This window comes from Agelaius tricolor, unplaced genomic scaffold, assembly GCF_023055355.1.
Source record: "Agelaius tricolor isolate 1412-34295 unplaced genomic scaffold, bAgeTri1.0.p SCAF_20, whole genome shotgun sequence".
Classification (NCBI taxonomy): Eukaryota; Metazoa; Chordata; class Aves; order Passeriformes; family Icteridae; genus Agelaius; species Agelaius tricolor.
The window spans coordinates 13,120,661-13,141,024 of record NW_027269280.1 but is presented as its reverse complement, the minus strand read 5'-3'; positions in this window follow the sequence as shown (position 1 = coordinate 13,141,024).

Here is a 20,364-nt window from a genome sequence, read left to right as displayed (position 1 = left end):
ACAATGCAGCCTTTTTTTGGCATTTCCCCATGGGGAAGAGGAGACAGGACTGGCCTGAATGAGCCCATGTGACTCCTAATTACGAGGGAGATTTTTTTGGAGGAGCAGATCTTTCCCTGAGGAAATGCTCTGAACAGAGGAGCTGCCCTTGCTCAGGATTAGCAGCAAGGAGAGCCTGGGTCCCTCGGTGCCCCCATGGGAGCTGAACCGTGCCAGAGGCTCGGGGTGAAGGGAGCAAAGGCACAGCTGGATCAGGGAATGGGGAACTCAGTCAGGTTTGTGTGGAGAGCAATAGATACAAAAGGTAAAAGAACAAAATGTTTGTTCTGCTGAAAGTAGGACAGGAGGAAGGCAGAGCTGGGAGCAGCGTGGATGTGGAGCTGCCTTTGGAGAGGATGAAACCCTTCAGAGCAGGCAGGGACTGAAAATATCCAGTGAGGAGCCCAGAGCAGGGATCCAGCTGATCCAGGCTGTCAGGATGCCTGTGGAAGAGAAGGCACTGCCAGACCTTTCCTTTCTAATTCCCAAAATCTGTCAGCATCTCCAGAGCCATTGGGAGGGCTGAGCACATGGAATTATAACATGGATGAGCAGGAATGTTGGAGTGGAGCTTCCATTCCAAGCAGCTCCCTTCAAGGACTGGCTGGACACCACTGGGATCACTGGGCAGGAAACTGGGAAACATTCCCTGCACTTCCAGGTGTGTTATCACCTGTCCTCAGTGTGTTATCACCTGTTCCAGGTGTGTTATCACCTGTTCCTAGAGTGTTATCACCTGTTTCAGGTGTGTTATCAGCTGTTTCTGATGTGTTATCACCTGTTCCAGGTGTGTTATCACCTGTTCCCCGTGTGTTATCACCTGTTCCAGGTGTGTTATCACCTGTTCCCAGAGTGTTATCACCTGTTCCAGCTGTATATCAGCTGTTCCTGGTGTGTTATCAGCTGTTCCTGATGTGTTATCACCTGTTCCCGGTGTGTTATCACCTGTTCCAGGTGTGTTATCACCTGTTCCCAGAGTGTTATCACCTGTTCCAGCTGTATATCAGCTGTTCCTGGTGTGTTATCACCTGTTCCTGATGTGTTATCACCTGTTCCCGGTGTGTTATCACCTGTTCCAGGTGTGTTATCCCCTGTTCCTGATGTGTTATCACCTGTTCCCAGTGTGTTATCACCTGTTCCAGATGTGTTATCACCTGTTCCCAGAGTGTTATCAGCTGTTCCCGGTGTGTTATCACCTGTTCCAGGTGTGTTATCACCTGTTCCTGATGTGTTATCAGCTGTTCTCAGTGTGTTATCACCTATTCCTGATGTGTTATCACCTGTTCCCCGTGTGTTATCACCTGGAGCAGCAGGGAATGGAGGGCAGGGCAGCAGCACTGCAGGAATGGGATGCTCCTCACATAAATGGGAATGAACAAGAGGGGTTTTTGGGATTTGGCAGCTTCCAGGTGGATCCAAGGCTATATTCCATGAATGGATTTTAGGAACAGACCCAATGCCCCATGAGAGAGCTGAGCACTGGGGGAAGAGGCACTGGGGAGTCTCTGATTGCAGGGGTTGTTACACCTGGAAATTGGGAAGAGAGAGAAGCAGCCAAACAGTGAGAGAAAACACCAGGGGAACTGAGGGCATGAGGAAAAAAATCTTCTTAGCAAGAAATCCTTCCCTGTGAGGGTGGTGAGGCCCTGAAAGTGCTGACAAGAAAGATGGGGAGGGACTGGGGACAAGGCATGGAGGGACAGGACCCAGGGAATGGCTCCCACTGCCAGAGGGCAGGGATGGATGGGATATTGGGAATCAGGAATTGTTCCCTGGCAGGGTGGGCGGGCCCTGGCACAGGTGCCCAGAGCAGCTGGGGCTGCCCCTGGATCCCTGGCAGTGCCCAAGGCCAGGCTGGACACTGGGGCTGGGAGCAGCCTGGGACAGTGGGAGGTGTCCCTGCCATGGCAGGGGTGGCACTGGATGGGCTTTAAGGTCCCTTCCCACCCAACCCATTCCAGCATTCTGTGATCAGCCACAACTCTGAACCCCTAATGAGCACCTGCAGTGCCTGGGGATCTGGGTCCAGCCTGGGAAATGCCAGACTCTCCTCCTGAGCACAGAGAAATCATGGGAAAGCTCAGTTTTCCTGTCAGCTGAGGGTTTCTCCATGTGGATCAAGACTGCACCTAAACAAGGCTCCAGGAAATACCAGAGCACTCCCTGGATGTTATTTTATCTCCTGAGAAGAATTTACCTGCCAAACCCCTGCTTTAAATCCAGCACTGCATCCTTCCATTCAAGCACTTCCCCAGTCTCACACACAAAATAATCCTCAGCAGGGAATGACCTGGGAATAATCAGGTAATGATGCTTTCTCCTGGGGATCCTGCTCCTCAGCACTTTGTCTCCCCCACGCTAATTTAGACATAAAATTGTTGTTAAAATATCTGGGATTAACACAAAGTCTGGAGTTAAAGTGTCTGACCAGGGTGGGAGATCACAGACACAGAACAGCTTTGCTTTGGTGGTCAGGTGGGAAATCCAACCAAGGGAGGCCTTGGAGATGTCTCAGGAGGTACTGCAATATGGACCACACATTCCCAAAACCCAGATCCATCAAGATGGATTTCTTGGGAAGGGTTTTCCATCTGCCAGGCAGCCCCAGCAGTGGAGCTGCCTCACTGGGACGTTGCTGGGGGACTCAGAGCCTCTGGGAATTTCCTTTCCATCTCCTGGCACTCCAAGTTTCCAGCCTGAGAGTTCCCAGCTCCTGAGGGTCCCAAACCCACCTCACATCTCAGGTATGAGATGACTTTTTTGTATCTGAACCCTTTCCAGAGGAACAGGTTTTGGCTCAGAGGGTTTATCCATCATCTCCCAGCACCAGCCAAGCTGAATAAACCAAATTTATCCTGGGGAGGAATTCAGTGCTGGATTACAAAATCCAGAACACAGTGGAAGTCCTTGGATGCAGAGTGGGAGCCCCACAGTGCAGGAAGGCTCAGTGGGGTCTCGGGGCTCCCATGATCCCTGCAGAGAGCAGAGACCCCCAGAATCATCCAGCGCCACTTTTGGGATCAGCACAGGCAGGAAGGGCTGCTCTGGGAACACCTCTGCCTCCTCTGATGGTACAGAGGGAATGCAGCCAGCTCCAATGAGACATGGAGCCAGGGGGGATGACTCCAGTTCCTATGGAAAAATCAATCTAGTTATTGTATTTCCCAATAATTTATGACATGGTTCCCCCACCCTCTGCTCTCTGCATTAGAGGGCTTTGTCCTCTCCCTTCATTTCATGGAATTCACTCAAAAACCATAAATACAAAAAACCAGCGTTCTCCTTATCCTGATCCTTTGCAGATTTCCCTCCTCTGCTCCAGCACAGTGCAGATGGGCTCCTGTGGGAACACCTTTCCCTCCCCTGATGGTAGGCAGGGAATGCAGACAGCTCCAGTCAGATATGGAGCTGTCTGCCAGGGGGATGGGTTCAGTTCCTATGGAAAAATCAATCTCTGACCTGAGGAGGGGAAATGGAGCGTGAGTCTGTTCACCCTGGGTGCTGCAGGGATGGTTTGGGTGGGATGAGGTGAGCCCTGAGCCCTGAGCTCCCCAGGCTCTGCCTTTCCCTGAGCCTCCTGGGCACTGGGGTCATCCTTCCCTCAGCTCTGTCCCAGTTATTGCATTTCCCAATCTTTTATGCCATGGTTCACTCACTCTCTGCTCTCCAGGTTATGGGGTTTCCACCTCTCCCTTTAGTTCTTTGAATCACTTAAAAAAACAAAAATATGAGAAATCAGCCTGATCCTTATCCCAATCCTTTAAAGGTTTGCTGCCTTTACTCTGCTACACAACCAGTGCCCTCCCTTTTCCACTAACCAGCTGTCCTGAGACCCAGAATATTCCTTAAAAACCTCAGCAGGTCAAAGAGCAGGACAGGATAAACACCACAGGTTACACATGAAAAAATGGGAATTTTAGGGGCATCCCAGCATACCCAAGATGTTGAGAGGGCAAAGCTGCAGCTCTGAGCAGAGGGAAAGCTCAGCTTGAAACCCCAGAGGCACAGCAGCACAGCTCTGGGGCACCCAGCACACATTTGTACAGGGACAGTGCCACCAGGGCTGGCCTGGGGCGTGTCCCTGAGGCCACCTGGACGCTCACAGTGCTGACACCCCTTTGATGGCCCCTGGGAAGGGTCACCGGCTCCCTGGGTGGGCTGGTGGCTCCTTGGATGGCCTGGGGGCTCCTTGGATGGGCTGGTGGCTCCTCTGCTGGGCTGGTGGCTCCTTGGATTGACTGGTGGCTCCTTTGATTGACTGGTGGCTCCTTGGATGGGCTGGTGACTCCTTGGATGGGCTGGTGGCTCCTTTGATTGACTGGTGGCTCCTTGGATTGACTGGTGGCTCCTTGGATGGGCTGGTGGCTCCTTGGATGGGCTGGTGGCTCCTTTGATTGAATGGTGGCTCCTTGGATTGACTGGTGGCTCCTTTGATTGAATGGTGGCTCCTTGGATTGACTGGTGGCTCCTTTGATTCATTGGTGGCTCCTTTGCTGGGCTGGTGGCTCATTGGATGAGCTGGTGGCTCCTTTGATTGAGTGGTGGCTCCTTTGTTAGGTTGGTGGCTCCTTTGCTGAGCTGGTGGCTCCTTTGATTGACTGATGGCTCCTTTGGTAGAGTGGTGACTCCTTTGATTCACTGGTGGCTCCTTTGCTGGGCTGGTGGCTCCTTGGATGGGCTGGTGGCTCCTGCGTTAGGTTGGTGGCTCCTTTGCTGGGCTGGTGTTTCCTTTGCTGGGCTGGTGTTTCCTTGGATGGGCTGGTGGCTCCTTGGGTGGGGTGCTGGTCCTTTGATTGACTGGTGGCTCCTTGGATGGGCTGGTGGCTCCTTTGATTGAATGGTGGCTCCTTTGATTGAGTGGTAGCTCCTTTGATTGAGTGGTGGCTCCTTTGTTAGGTTGGTGGCTCCTTTGCTGGGCTGGTGTTTCCTTGGAAGGGCTGGTGGCTCCTTTGCTGGGCTGGTGGCTCCTTTGATTGACTGGTGGCTCCTTTGATTGACTGGTGGCTCCTTGGATTGACTGGTGGTTCCTTGGATGGGCTGGTGGCTCCTTGGAAGGGCTGGTGGCTCCTTTGATCGATCGATGGCTCCTTTGGTGGAGTGGTGACTCCTTTGATTCACTGGTGCCCCTTGCATGGCCTGGTGGCTCATTCAGTGGCCAGGCACAGCTGACCCAGGAGGTTCTTTGAGCTCTCCCCACCCTTTTGTCTGAGTGGGCCCCTTTTGGGGGTGCAGCTGACTTTTTCCTGCCTAAGCCAGCAATTAACACCAAGTTTAATCTTAGCACAAAAGCACATTTTCCTTCCACCCTCAGCTCCCTTCTGTCACTTTTGGAGCCCCTGGCATTCCAGATCTCTTTTTTGTATTTTAAGAACATTTTTTTAGCTGCTCCACACACACCCCCCGCCCTGAGCTCCTGGAGGAGTTGAATCTTTCCCTTTGCTCCTGAAAGAATCACGAATCCCTTCTGCCCCAGCCTCTCATCAGCCACCTTAAACCAGGCTTTGTGCTGCTTGGAACCTGCTTAACCTTTAATTCCTCCTCTTAAATCCCTTTACCTCATTCCCAGCTCAGACAGAGCTGTGAAAGATGGTGGGAAAGGTGGAAAGGGGCCCTTGGTGTCCTCTGAATTCCTCTCCCTGCTCTGCAGAGGGATTCTCTGGAGGGGTTTCTGATGGGAGTCATTAATGTTGCTCAGGCAGAAATGATGAGGTTGCTGCAGGAATTCATGTGGAAGGAGGAAATCTATTTTTATCCCAAAATCTCTATTCCTCTGTGCCTAAACCAACTCCTAATCATTTATGGCCTTTAAGTGAAGGAGATCAGTTCTGGGAGGAAGAGACCTGAGGAAATTCTGGGAAGGCTGAGGGCTGGGAGGGCAAATCTTCATGGAGATTTCTGCAGAGTTTGTGCAGAGCAGAGCTGGGAAATGAGTGGGGCTGGGAGAGGCTGTTCCCTGTGGCCTTTTGGCTCTGGGACCTGAATGGAAAATCTGGAAGGGTTCAAGACCATGGCAAGAGAGACCTGGAGGGGCTGGAACGTGGCCAGGCCAGGGAACGGAGCTGGGAAGGGGCTGGAGCCCCAGCAGAGGCTGAGGGAGCTGGGAAGGGGCTCAGCCTGGAGCAAAGGAGCCTCAGGGGGGCCCTTGTGGCTCTGCACAGCTCCTGCCAGGAGGGGACAGCCGGGGGGGTCGGGCTGTGCTCCAGGGAACAGGGACAGGAGCAGAGGGAACGGCCTCAGGCTGGGCCAGGGCAGGGTGGATTTTGGGATAATTCCTTCACTGGAAGTGTTGTCAGACACTGACACAGCTGCCCAGGGCAATGCTGGATTATCACCCATGGAACTGCTCAGAAACCTGTGGATGTGGCACTTGGGGACAAAGGCCAGTGCTGAACGTGGTGCTGCTGGGTCAAGGGTTGGACTTGTTGATCTTCCAGGTCTTTTCCAACCTTAAAAATCCCATGGTCCTATGGTTCCACTGATTTCCTATGGGACAGAGAAGAACAGATCCCACCTTCTAGGGCAGAGGAAGAGCTCCGGTTTTTCCCTCTTGGGAAAGGGAAAAGTTGGAAAAGTTGTGCCAGGGGAGTTTTAGATTGGAGAGTGGGGAAAATTCCTACATGGAAAAGGTTCCAACCCTTAAATACCCACCCTGCTCCCCCTGTTCCCACATTGCTCCTCTCCTTTCTCCTTGTGCTAAATTTCTCCCTTTTTCCACTTCTTCTTTGACCTTTCCACTTTTTTTCCTGCAACAATTCCAAGTGCCCACCAAAACAGGTCCACACCCAAAAACCTGCTGCTTATTTAAAATCTCCAGGCCAAACAATCCCAGCGAAACCAGGCAGGGATCTGATCCCACAGCTCCACAACCTGATTCATTCCCACAAAGTTCTCAGTGCCTTTTCCCCCAGCTTTTGCCTGAAACGTGGGCAGCCCAAAGTACAATAATGTAACCCCCTGAATTATGTGTTTAATAGGCAGCAAGCAGCCAGGAGATGAAAAATCCAGGCATTGAATCAATAAATTATTAAATTTAAAAAGGCAACAAGACATCTTTGGCCAGGAAGAAGTAAAAATCACCTTACAGGCTTTTTACTGAAACCTCCTGGTGTGCTCACAACTTGCTGCCATCCTGCCTTGAATTGTTGCTTCAATTCTTGTTTTGCTTGTCACCCCTCTCAATTATTTGTAAAAAAGGACCTAAAATAGATTTATATTTCTCTGATTTTATTAGACAGTAAAAAAGAGAAAGCTGAGCCACAGCAGTTAAATAATTTATGACCTTTGCTAGCGGGGCAAGAAGACCCAAAATAAAAATAAAACTCATGTATTGAAAAGACAAGGGTTTGTGTCTTATTGTTTTTCTTGCCCACTGGTTTGGCTGGCAACAATTTGAAATAAATATTCAACATATGGAGAAGTTTCATCCCCATCTCACAGCTACTCATTATCATCAGGTTCTACCCAGCAATTCCTCCCAGAGCCATCAGGCTGGAGCTCATCTGTGCTTGGATTTCATGGTGATAAGGCAGAGATAAGGCAGAGCTAAAGCAGTGCTGGGTGCATGGAGAGGCATTTATTTTAAGTGGTGAATTCAAGCATTAAGCACTGATGTCCTTTTCCATGCAGCTTTGAAATTCCATATGTTCCCCTCCAGTTGCTCCAATATTGTCATTAACTCCCCTCAGGAAGGCTCCATGAAACAGCCTCTGAGCCCAGCACCTTCCTTGGACACCCTTGGGTGGTTCACAGAGGCTCTGAGCTGTTTGGGACACCAGCCTGGCCTGACATTCCTCCAGGGGCTGAATTCCCAAATATTCCCAACCACAGCACTTGGCTGGTGCTCTGAGGAGCTGAAGGTGTTTTCCATTTGGTGCCCAGAAATGCTCTTGAGACCCAGGACATTCCTCTGGCTGCCCTGGGTGACTCCAGACCCTGGCAGGGGGCTCAGAGACCTTGGCATGGAGTCACAAACACCTGTGCCTTTGATTTTAGCCCATGGAAACAATTACCAACTTTGTGTGAGGAGTTACAAGCCACAAGAGTTTGAGTAGAATGGCAGTGAATTTGTCACGGGGTGAAAAAGTAGAATTTTGGGGATTTGGAATGGGGGTTCAAGAGGCAAGATGGAGGAATCTGGGCATGTCCTGTCCTTCTTCCCCTTCTTCTTCTTGTCCTCCATCTTCTGCTGTGATGGTGGCACTTCTGGATTGGTTTAGAGTAGAGACAGACTGTCTAACAAAGGTGATAGGTATTGGGAAATTATTGTAAATAGAGTACAGGTAGTTCTTAGTATAAAAAGCCAACACCACCCCAAGGGCAGGGACTGTACCACAACCCGACTGCTGGACAGATCTCAGCAGGTCAGAGAAGGAATGGAACAGATAAGAGAAAATAAACAACCTTGGAAAGCAGAAGCAACGAATCTCAACTTCTTCTTTGGTCACGGGGCTGGGAAAAAAGAGACTTTCTAACACCTCAGGGTCATCTCAACCACAGAAACCCAAGAAAATGCCAAGGGCAAATTCCAGCTACCACAGGGCTTTTATTCCTGCTGGAGTTGTGAAGATACAACAACAACTGAGAGGACAGAATGTCTTAAAACTGAAAAAGAGGAGGTGAAATGGGATATTGGGAATTAGGAATTGTTCCCTGGCAGGGTGGGCAGGCCCTGGCACAGGTGCCCAGAGCAGCTGGGGCTGCCCCTGGATCCCTGGCAGTGCCCAAGGCCAGGCTGGACACTGTCAGCAATGAAGAGACACAGGGAACACTGATTTGGTGATCAGAATCCAAATTTATTGTGGACCACCAATGCTTATATACTGTTTTAGGAAGACTAGCAATGTTTACTACAATGATTATGTTAAAATCACATACACAAACTTATGCATATTACAACATCTCTTGCTTGAAGAGTTTAATGCAATTTTCTCTTTCTGGTAAACCAGTCTGATTGAATCTTCTCACAATCCTCAAAGTTCTGTTTGCTCTTGTCAAAGCATCCTGTTATCAAATCTCTTATGTTAACCAGGTCCAAAGTCCATCATCTGTCTTGTGTCCCAATATCTCCCCCTTTTCTTTTCCACCAGAAACACTCCTTTAATGGCCTTATTAATTAATCTCTGCACACATTGAAAGGTATCACAATTAATACAATTATTATCAAAATTATCACATACATACCTATCCTAAAAATAATCTTTTCGTTAAAAAACTCCAGCCAATAAAAGGCTCAGCCTTGATCTTTATAAACTAAAAACATTCCTGATGGCAGCTGCATTAGAAAGGCTGCCAGAAGTATCAAAAGGTTTGATTCTTATACATGGGGTGATAGAGAGAAACATTTTTAGATTGATTCCTTCCCATGGGCAGGGCTTGGAGCACCCTGGGATGGTGGAAGGTGTCCCTGCCCATGGCAGGGGTGGGATGGGATGAGCTGCAGGATCCCTTCCCACCCACACATTCAATGATTCCATGATTCCATGCCATGGAATCTACCTGGTGACCTCCTCTGCCAGCCATGGTGGGCAGCACCAAATGAAACAAACATCCAGAATAAGGAAATTTTCAATCCTGAGCTTCCAGACTCCCCCTCTGCTGTCCACAGGGCTCCGTGGCTGATTTAATTTGCGAGCAGGAATAATTTATTCCCCCTAAACAAACATTGTGCCTCTCAGTCTTGTTGACATCACTGCTGTTCCAGCTCCCCTTGAGAAGTTCCCAGTCTTTGTCGTGTCTTGGAGCAATGAGTTCCACAGTTAATTATCTGTTGGAAAAACCAATTACAATTAAACAAACAAAATCCAGGCCCTGCTTCTGCCCAATCTTCTTCATTAGTCTTGTCTTGATAAATGTCAATAAAGTTTAATTCTGAACAAGCAGAGTCAAGATTCTGAGCACACCCAATTGTCCTCCAGTTTTTCTAAGATGATGTTCCCAGATTTCATCTCCACAAAAACCTCATTGCTGTTTCCCAAGTCTCCACTCATCCTTTTGCTGTTCCTGCAGCCTCCTCTATTCTTATCCCACCTTTTGGAAGTTCCCTTTCCAGCAGGGTCCAAGTTGAGGTTGCTTGTTTGGAGATTGTTATTGTCAAAGCACTCTTACCTTTGGGGTTTTGGTGTTTTAGGCCACAACTTCCTGTGTCACTGAAAAAATGGCCCAGATTGTGGGATAGGATCTGAAAGGAGCCTCAGGGGATCATTTAATCCAGCATTGGAACTGAATTACAGCCAGGGATCAACTCTTAATAGATGGATTAATAAGGATCTCTCCTGCAGTTGTCCCCATTTAATTGTCCCTCATGTGTCCCTGTGCTTCTCTCTCTTGATAGGCTGAAGGTTTTTTCTTATTTTATTCCTGAAATATCTTCTATTGTTCACTTTTGCCTGTTTCACCCTACACAAGGTGCAGATCAAACTGTTATTCTTCTCTTTCTAAGTGTATTTGTGTTGTGGGGGACTGGAATGCTTCCCCTAACTTCCTTTTTTTTGAAGGGAAAGTTTACCTGGTTTTCCTCCAAGATCCCAGCATAACATTAAAGTCCACTGACAAGAAAAGCCACAGCACCAAGCTGATGACTTCCCACCTGTTAATGCCTCCTGCTGCTGCTGCTGCTGTGCTCCAAGCTCAGGTTCAGGCTTCTGGCTGCTCTTCATCTGCTCCTCCTGGGGAACTGGAGAGACAGGACACAGGGAATGGCTTCAGGCTGAAGAGGACAGCTTTGGATGGGACCTCCTTCCACCTTCCAGCTCCTGGCTCCATGCTGAGCCCAGTGGGAGCTGGACACAGATCTAGGAATGGTGGCAAAAATGGGGATGGGGACTGTGGGACCTGGGCAAGGCTCTGAGAGAGCTGAGATTGTCCAGCCTGCAAAAAAGAAGCTTTGAGGTGACCTCATTGTGGCCTTCCAGGACCTGAAGGGGCTGACAGGAAAGATGGAGAGGGAATTTGGACCAGGGATGGAAGGACAGGACACAGGGAATGGCTTCACTGTGTTTCTGATTTGTGTTTATAAGTCTTTGAGGAATTTTTGTGGAATAGTGTTGTGGTGAATGATTGATTGGTTGAGAGGTGGAGTTATGGGGGTTCTTGCAATGGTTGGGGGGAGTTATGGATTTGGGAAAATTGGTGTTGAGTTTGGGTGGTTTGTTGGGGTTTGAGAGGGTGTGGGTAGGGGAGGGAGACCCTGCCCATCTAAAACCTGCCAGAGGGCAGGGCTGGATGGGATATTGGGAATTAGGAATTGTTCCCTGGCAGGGTGGGCAGGCCCTGGCACAGGTGCCCAGAGCAGCTGGGGCTGCCCCTGGATCCCTGGCAGTGCCCAAGGCCAGGCTGGACACTGGGGCTGGGAGCCACTTGGGCTAGTGGGAATTGTCCCTCCCCATGGCAGGGGTGGCACTGGAAGGGCTTTAGGGTCTCTCCAAACCCAGCCCCTGATTCTGGGATTATCCTTTACAAAGGCCCATTTTGACTTTGTGCCTGACTCTGAGTTTGGCTGTGCTGCACAAACTCTTCCCCGTTTTCCCCATCTGATTCCTCCTTCTCCAAAAAGGGTGTGCAGCAATCCTGGCTCCAGCAGGGGGTTTCTGCTGCCTGCTCCTGGCAGCCCCTTTGTTTCCCCTCTGCAGATTTCTTCCCCTGCACAGAGGCTGAGGGGCTGCTCGTGGGGCTGGGCTGCCAGCAGGGCAGGAGCTGGAGCTGGACCCTCCTCACTCTGTCCAAACAAAGGAGAAGAATTTTTCCTGGGAGAAAATTTGGAGAAAATGTGGAGAAAATGTGGCCCAGGTGCAGCCCCACAAACGGGGAGCAGCACACCTCAGAGGGCAGCACGCTCATCCCAAGGCAGGAAGGGGTAGGTTGGAGGTGAGGAGAAGGAGAGAGAATTCTCAAAGCAGTTCTGCTGGCAAGAGGGGGCCTCACCTATATGGATCCCAACAAACAGAGCTGTTTGCCTTCATGTCTGTGGAATTTGATTGGATTTATTCCAGGTCATGCCTCCAATTCATCAGGATCATGTTCAGTTCAGATTTCATCCTCCAGAGCACTTTGAAAACTTCCAAGTGTTTTTGCTTCTGAACCCCTGAACAATTCCTGCTCTCTCCCTTCTGAACTACTGAGAGAGGCTGGGAGTGAACTCCATGGAAAGCTGAGGAGACACCAGAGGTGACAGAAGCAGAAAGAGTTATGTAATTCACATTTTTGTGGGCAATTTGGGCACATTAATGAAGTGCTGAGGTTGTCACTCACCTGCCAGAGCACACAGGACACACTTTAGGCTGAGATTTAAAGGTCTCCTGCCAGGAACAGGGGGAGAGGTGGCAGCTCAGGGTGACAGAGGCGTCCCCAAAGATGCAGGACACAAGGGTGAGGCAGCTCTACCTCTGGAGGCCTGGAGGGAATGTGTCAGGTGTGGCTTTTCCTACACAACTCCTGCAGCTCCTTCCCAGGCCAGTTCTTCCAGGAAATCCATTTGCTTAAGAGCAAAGGAAGAAAATCTGATGGATTATCTAAGAATTATCCCAGGGATGGAGCACCTGGGAACAATGGCCACACAAGAGTCCATTGTGAGTGAACTTCATGAGGTCAAAATAGACATTTCCTTGAAGCTGGATACAAATTCCATTGTGTTTTGTGATTATTTCACCCTTCAGCTTTTATGTTCCCAAATCTGGGACTTTATGGGGTCAAAATTGACATTTCCTTGCAGCTGGATACAAATTCCATTGTGTTTGTGCTAATTTCATTCATCAGCTTTTCTGTTCCCAAAGCTGGGAGCTATTCCCCTGAACATTCCCAGGTCCTGGATGTGTTTTCTGGGCTCAAAACCCCTCCCATTAGTGATGTTGCTGCTGCTGGAATGCTGGAAAATCCCTGTCCAGGGATGGCCATGAGGAGGGGGCAGAGCCTTTGGGGCGAGGAGGAGCATTTTGCCAATCTCTGGAAGCTCAGGGTGAGGTCAGGGGGAATAATTGTGAGGTCTGGGTTGATAATTGCAGGGTTTGGGTTGATAACTGTGAGGTCTGGGGAGGGAACGAGCACAAATCCACTCTGTGTTCCAAGATGGATCCCATCAGGATCCATCTCACCTGTCCAGACACTTCCTGCAGTTCCAGATTTGTGGGAATTTTGCTGCCTTCTACCTCCAAAGTTTGACACCAAAGCTGCTTGTCAGGACTCAGTGCATCCCTCTGGGTGTCCAGAGTTGCCAGGACCCCTGCCAGGGGGCTCAGAGACCCTGGCACACAGCCCAGAACACCTGGGGGTTTGATTGTGACCCGTGCAGCAAATTACCAGCTTTGTATGAAGACCTGAAAGCCGCAGAAGTTTAAGTGATGTAATAATAAAATTGGTGATAATAAAACTGGGTGAAAAAGTAGATTTTGGGGTTTTTAGAATAGGGGTTTTGGGGACAAGATGGAGGGACTTGATTGTGTCCAGCCTTTCTTCTTCTTCTTCTTCTCTACCTCCATCTTCTGCTGTGATGTTGGCACTTGGGGATTGGTTTAGAATAGAAACTCACTGTCCAACACAGGTGATAGGTATTGGAAAGTGATTGTAAACATGTTATACCTAGTTTGTAGTGTAAAGTTATCTCTTTACACTATCTGGGGCAGGCAGAGTGCCTGGAATTGTCCTGCTGGACAGACCTCAGCTGGATGGGAGAAAAATGTTTCTAGATGAGATACAATAAACAACTCTGAGCCTGAGAAATGAAGAGCCCTGACTCCTTCTTCAAACGTGCAGGACGAAACAGAGACTGCTCACGTGTCCTGGGGCTGCAATAAACTGTGAACTCCTGAGAGCTGCTGACCCCCAAAAGGGCCCTGGTGCCACCATCCCCAGCTGGGCTGGGCCTCACCCAGGGCTCTGCCCAGGTGGGGCTTTCAGGGATGTGCATCCCCCAGAGCAGCTCAGATTTCCCAGATTTGCAGCTCTGTTGTGTGGGACAATGGGAGAGCCAGGGAAAATCCCATCTGCCCCTGTGCCCACCAACCAGAGCAGTTCTCAAGGAGAGGAAAGGAGGCTGTTCCCAAATCCAGATGGGTTCTTATCTCATTACCTCATTATCCCCCAGGTGCCCATAAACCACTGCTTATTCCAGTGGTTTTGCAGGTGCTGAGCTTGGCCTGACCTGTCTGGATCTCCCCAGGTCCCCAATTATTCCTTTCTAATGGCAGATGTTGTAGTTATATGTAGTTACTCTTCCAGGATTTCTCTCTTCCTCCCTGTTGTCTACCACGTAAAAGTTGAGGATTCAGCTCCTATTTTCTCCCTGCCTCTCCTCAAATTAATTGCATCAATAATTGGCCAAAAGATAAAATTCCCTTTTCAAATGAGGGATGCACAGAATCCTTAAGCTTCCTCCATTTCATCCATTATTTACTCTGTGTGGGATTATCCAAGGATTTATTTCATTTTCCTATTCATATAGGTTAATAAATCCATGGATTTATTTCATTTTCCAGCTCCATTTCACTTCAGACCTTCTGATAATTTATTTTCCCATTTAGATGCCATTCATGATCTGATTCCTTTCTTGTTCCCAAGTCCCTGGAAATTCCCCAATGCAGCTCCAAGTTTTTTCAATCCCAAGTATTTATTTTTCTCCTGATCTTTGACAGCCCTTTTTTGTAAGCTTTTGGTTTCCTTCCTGGAATCCTTCCTGGAATCCTTCCTTCCTTCCTTCTCTCCTTTTTAGCTTGCACCCTTTTCCAATGAAATAATTCACTAAATTTTTGGAGTTTCCTTCCTTGGAGCTCCCATTCCCAGATATCTTTTAAAGAATTAAGCACATTATTAATATTATAATAATTCCCTGTGGTGAGATCCTGAATCCTCCATAAGAATCTAAAATTTCAGATCCTTTCCAGTGCTCATTCTGCCAGAGTGTGCAAGACAAGCTGCAGGATTTTCCTGAGGAGATTCCAAGGATTCTGGGAAACCTCAATGGCCAGTCATTTTCTTCAGGTTATTTTCATTTAAAACCTTGAATGTTTTTTCCACTTATCCATGTGTGGTGGTTTGACAGGAAATGTGTTTTTGGGGATGCTGTGTTTTTGGCCAATGGATATTCAGGCTTTAATATTGGCATTTAGCCTGGCCATTGGGACATGGACACGCCTCTGAGAACACGGGGTTAAAAGCAGAGCTCTGGATAAACATGGGCCTGTGCCGGCAGCACGGCTGGGAAGGAGAAGAAGGGGGGAGTTCAACCGGCCGCTTGTAGGAGCTTTTAACCCCTTTTCGGAGAATGAGAACTTTATAGAACATTGACCTCTCCTAGAAGATAGAGTGGAAGATGAAAAAGGAGATGAGGAAGGAAATGGGCCAGTGTGAGAGAGGTCTGGGCAAGCGAGAGATGGTAGAAGAGTAGAGAAGAATCCTAGTGGGAAGAGATGATGGAGTAGCTTTTGCTGGACTCTTTTTGTATAGCCATGGACAGAACCAAGAAGGTTCAGTGTTGATGCCCCTCGGCCCCAGGGGGTGGAAAAATATGGGGGGGACAGGTGTCCCAAAGGAGAGATTGTGGGGACAGGTGTCCCAAAAGAGAGATGGACAGACCCATGTTCCTTGTGATACAGAGACTGCATTCTAGGGGGAGGCAATGGCCTCAGAACCAAGAGGGTTCAGTGTTGATGCCCCTCGGCCCCAGGGGGTGAAAAATATGGGGGGGACAGGTGTCCCAAAGGAGAGATTGTGGGGACAGGTGTCCCAAAGGAGAGACTGTGCCTTTTTTGGATCGGGACAGAGCATCCTTAAAAGACAACCCTAGAAGCAGTTCTGATCCATGTGCAGTGGTGAGAGCACTGGACATGGAAAGGAAGAAGTCACCACGGCAGATGTACTCCGGGCGGTGCCACAAGTGACACAGGAACACATGAGGCTTCGACTGTGTTTCCAGGGGAAGCCCATGGCACAAGAAGGACTCCTCTCCTCTTGATGAACTGAAGATTGATTGTCTAAAAGGTGCTGCTGGACCGAGAGTTGGTGATTTGAGGATCAAATGTATTGTGTTGGAAATTTGGTGGGGGGAGGAGGAAATGCATTTGTGAGGTTCTCATTTTCCCTGTGTGTGTGTTCCTTTTTATCTGTAGTTGTAGAGTAGTTAATAAAGTTCTGGTTCCTTTTTCCCTAAGTAGGAGCCTGCTTTGCTTATTCCTGGTCACATCTCACAGCAGAAACCAGGGAGAAGGTATCTTCATGGGGGCACTGGCATTGTGCCAGTGTTAAACCATGACACCATGGGATGCAGTGTGACCTCCACAAAGAGCACATTGGGAATGACCACTATGACTCTGGAAACCTTGGAGATCTTGGGAAGCTCCTCCTTCCTTTTCTTTCTTTCCAGGCATTTTGGGATGTGCACTTGGGCAGAATGTGACTGTACAAAACCCATCCCCCTCCTAAGAGTGAAATCATTCCTAGCTCCAGGAACTGCTGCTTTCCATCCCTCTGGGATAGATGTCCCAATCTTCGTTTGCCACATTTAAATGTCCCAATCTTCACTTGCCACATTTTTTCTGGAGGTATCCATGGGCTTTTCCTGCCTCCTGTTCCAAGGGCTGCCCACACCTTTCATTTTGTGCCATTAGCCCAACTGTGGTGGTCACTTGGTCACCCCAGCAGCAAAATTTCTCATTATCTAATTAACTGTAAAGGCAACAAAATCCTGTCTCAGAGGGCAGAAAATCCCACAAAATTATCCCTAAACCAGCCTTCCCAGAGACTTTTCCTTCTGCTTTTGGGGCTTGGTCCAGTGCTGGTGGATCCAGGGCTTTGAGCTCCTTCACACAGAGGTGACTTTTGCAGCAGGATCAGGAGCACTTTTCCTTGGATAATGTTGCCCTGATTTCTTAAGATTTTCTAAGCCTTCTGATGTTTACATTCTTATAACAAACTTTCTCACACACTTTCTGTAAATAACTTACTGTTTTGCATTCTTTTATGGAGAAGGAGAAATTTGATAGACTGTTGGTTTGTCCCGTGTCATTGGAGAGGTGGCACTGTCACCCTCCAATCCACTGTCACTTTTAGAAATCTATAAATGTTGGAGTCAGAAATTAAACTTCCTTTTTTCACCTTAAGACCAGCAGTGTGTGTGCTTGTGTTGTTTCATGTCCTATAGTGACAGGATAAGATCCCAATTCCATCAAAGCCACAACCCCTGGCATCTGAGAGGAGGTAGAGGGAGCTGCTGCTGGAGAATCCACATGGAAAGCAGCAAAATCCATGGGAAAGCATCAAATGTTGGGACATGATTCAACTTCCCAGACTAAGGCAGCTGCTCTTTCCCTAACAGAAGACTCAGCATCCCAAGAACTCCTTCTGCATCCCCAGTTTTTCCCCAAATCTCCTGCAGAAGAGAGTGCTTCCCTTGGATCTGGTTTTCCTGGTGTCCCAGACCCGACACTCTGGGACAAGCAGCAAAGGGATCAAAGGAAGGTACAAACTCTGGTGTTCAGCAAGTTCCAACCTGGCTCCCTCAGCAGCTCAGGGCTCCTCACAGACCCCTTTGAAAATCAAACCTTTCCCTTGTTTTGATGGGATAAGTGGCAGAAAAGCAGGAATAAAACACACTGGAAACCTCTGAGCCTGCCTGTACTGGATTTCCTGGGATCTCCTCTCTCTGGGGAAAAGGAAGCAAGGAAGGGAAGATCCTAAAAGGATTTCTGCCAGAATAAAACCAGGCAACTTCCCACACAAAAGGGGTGCACTCCATGAAAAAGTGGGTTTGATCTCTGCTTAAATGGGAAATTCATCCCCCTAGGGATTTTTGTGATTTTATAGGATTAAAAGCAAACTTGTTGTGGCTCTGGGGTAAAGGGAGAGTTGTTGTGTGGGAAGAGTATGCTGCTTTTGTCTGGAGTTTGTATGGAAGCAGAAGGTGCAGTTTCCACACTTAATAAATCAAACAAAGGTAGAACAGCTCCAGAATCCACGAATATTTCACAGAATTATTCCTTGGAAAATATTTGTTATGAGAATTTGGATGGTGGGTAATGAGCTGAGTAAACAAAGGACTGCCTTTCCAGGATTATCCATCTAAAATCCATGAGTGTGGATCATAATGAATGGACAGGCAGGAGCAGGGGGGGGAAAATGGGGAATGTGAGAAATACTCATTTTAAGAAGGATATGAAGGGAACTGAATGTGAAAATCCAGCAGAAAAGGCAGCATCCAGCCCAGATCTGGATTTTATTCCAAAGATGTTTCAATCTCAGGGAGTAATTGGAGAAATACTTGCTGGGAGGTGTTTTCCATCCTGTGCATGGAGCTACTTCTGCACAGGAGTCTTTTAGTCACCTCTGGGCTCAAACTCCACAATTTTATGTCCAAATTTATTAATTCCTCTTGGTTATGCACATCTAGACAATAAATGAGATTTTAACATTTAAAATCAGCTTTTCTCCCTTTTATATCTTCAATAAATAACTCTTAAGTCAGTCTTGTAACCCCTTAGAGCAGTAAAAGAGAGCAAATATCTGCAAAATAATTTAATCTAACAAGGCCTTTGGAAAGGAAAATGAAATATCTGCAGCTCCTGCTGGTGAGAGGTTCATCTCCTATGAAGTGATGTGATTTGGAATTATTGTCACTCAGTCTCAGACTTTTCCTTTGTGTTTGGATGGTTGTCCTGGAGCCATGGCCACAGGATGCAAAGGAGAATAGCAGAGGAAGAGCAGGGATGCAGCTCTGATGTGTCCTTGTAGGATGTAGGCATTTGCAGGAAGGGCCTGTGGAAGGTGGTGTCCATGTATCCAATGAATATTTGAATGGCTTTGTTTATTTTTTGGGGGGGGTTTCCATTGGATTTTAGCCTCTGCAGCCTTCAGCAATGGAGATTCCATAGTTTATCTTCCAATGGTTTTGAGTGCATCCCCAGCATCCCACCCTGCTGCCTCATTTCCAGTTTATTCATTTATTCCTACTCCTAAATCTGCATTTTTCTTCCCCCCACATTCTTTATTTCTGTATGGAAACTCTCTCCTGTTCTCCTCATTGCAGATTAGATTCCTGATCCCACACATTGGACTTTCCCAGCCCCTGACCCTTTCCCAACCCCACTCCAGCCATTCCCAGGGGATGAGCAGTGTTCAGGACACAGGGATTTCCCCCTGCCTTTGGTCTGGCCCTCTTTTCCTTCCTTAGCACATTCCAGCACCCATTTCCATCCTGTCTGAGTTGATATTTCAGGACCATCTGTTCCCAAACTCTGAATCTCTTTGGATCCCCTGGCTCCAGGGATATTTCCTGCCCAGTAACTGTGAGCTCCAGCCCCTCAGCATGGATTGAAATGTAGGGCCCTGCTCCTCCCATTGCAGAATTCCCTGCTCACCTGTGCCAATCCCAGCTGGCATTTCCCCATCCAGTCACTGGTGGCAGACTGAGCTGGGCTGAGTTTTCCAGTCCTGGATCACTTGATGCCATCAGCGCTGGGTGTCACCATGATATTTTCTGAAAAATCCCTTTGCCAGGATTTTTCTCCTGAGAAGCTGAGAAGCCTCAGAGGAAAAGAAAAACAATAATTATCTGTTGCTGTGGAGTGCCACAGGTGCATCTTTGATTGGTCTCATGTGGTCGTTTTTAATCAATGGCCAATCACAGTCCGGCTGTCTCAGACTCTCTGGTCAGACACAAGATTTTATTATCATTCCAATCCTTTCCTTGCTAAACTTCTGATGAAATCCTTTCTTCTATTCTTTTAGTATAGTTTTAGTACATCATTTTCTTTTAATATAATATATATCACAAAATAATAAACCAGCCTTCTGAAACATGGAGGCAAGATTTTCATCTCTTCCCTCATCCTGGGACCCCTGTGAACACCACCACATTGGTGAGCCCCGAGTGAGGAACATTGCCACAGTTGGAATCTCACCATTCCTGGGCTTTCTAGACCATTTACAAGCACCCACTCCTGAAATCCCTTCCCTGAGAAGTGATTTTCTCATTCCTTAAGCACCCATTTGTGTCAGGTTCAGCCACTTCATCCCAAGGATGTTGCGTTTTTTGGCTGCTGAGGATCCTGGAAGGGCTGTGGAAATCCAAGGAGGGAGTAGGACCTTGGCACTGATATTTTTCAAAATGAGCTTCTCACAAAGGCCTGGAGGGAAGGGACACAGGGAATGGCTCCCAGTGCCAGAGGGCAGGGATGGATGGGATATTTGGAATTAGGAATTGTTCCCTGGCAGGGTGGGCAGGCCCTGGCACAGGTGCCCAGAGCAGCTGGGGCTGCCCCTGGATCCCTGGCAGTGCCCAAGGCCAGGCTGGACATTGGGGCTGGGAGCAGCCTGGGACAGTGGAAGGTGTCCCTGCCATGGCAG